The following is a 928-nucleotide window of genomic DNA, read 5'->3' as shown; positions in this document are numbered from 1 at the left end:
TTCCGAGGTAGTAAATCTCTGGTAGCGTAGTGCCTAAGGCACTTGACTGCTAACCAGAAGGCTGGTGGTTCAAACCCACCAGTCACCCCTCAGAAGGAAGATGGGACAATCTACTTCCATAATGATACTGCCTCGGAAACCCAAGGAGGGGTCGCTAGGAGTGGGTCAGATTCGACGGAACATAACAACAAACAAAAAAATCTTTACAGAAGTAGATTGCCCAGTTCCAGTCTTCTTTCCATGAAGTGGCTGGTGGGTTTGAACCACCAACCTTCTGGTTAGCAGTCAAATGCCTTAAGCACTGTGCCACCAGAGCTCCTTACATATATAATTACATATAATAATAAATAATGTAATTATTATATAGTTATAGCTATGCCAGTTTTTTTTCTTTTAACATTTTGCTGTAAAGAAAAGTTAGCAAAGTGTGTTTACAAAATACCTCACTGGGGGAGGGTGTGGTTGGCATACAAACATAGAAGGTGAGCACTATTTGCATAAAATGATGGTATTTAAAAAACGCCAAACCCATTTCCATATGTTGATTTTGACTCACGTTGACCCCATATGTTACAGAGTAGATCTACCCCCATAGACTTTCCTTGGCAGCAATCACAGTGGAACAGATCACTAGGCCTTTGCTGCAGGGCACCACTGGGTGGGTTCAAACCACCAACCTTACAGTTAGTAGACAAGCACATACCATTTGTGTCACCAGGAACCTTATTACATGAGACCATACCACAATAAGCAATTATGTATTTATATAATTAATAAAGGAGTTCTGGTAGCATAGTGCCTAAAGCACTTGACTGTTAACCAGAAGGCTGGTGGTTCAAACCGACCAGCCACTCCTCAGAAGGAAGATTGGGCAATCTACTTCCATAGTGATACTGCCTCGGAAACCCAAGGAGAGGTCACTATGAGT

At 42.2% G+C, this 928-nt stretch overlaps 1 protein-coding gene across 1 annotated transcript in view; it reads right to left on the bottom strand.

Moving 5' to 3' along the window:
• PLA2G4F (phospholipase A2 group IVF) overlaps window positions 1-928 on the bottom strand; it is a 26,237-nt gene that overhangs the window by 9,371 nt on the left and 15,938 nt on the right. The window lies entirely within an intron of this gene.

Source organism: Orycteropus afer, unplaced genomic scaffold (genome assembly GCF_000298275.1).
Source record: "Orycteropus afer afer isolate SDZICR_OR568_19922 unplaced genomic scaffold, OryAfe1.0 scaffold00026, whole genome shotgun sequence".
In the NCBI taxonomy this organism is placed as follows: Eukaryota; Metazoa; Chordata; class Mammalia; order Tubulidentata; family Orycteropodidae; genus Orycteropus; species Orycteropus afer.
The sequence above is the reverse complement of the archived record's forward strand: the minus strand, read 5'-3'. Positions and strand labels throughout refer to the sequence as shown.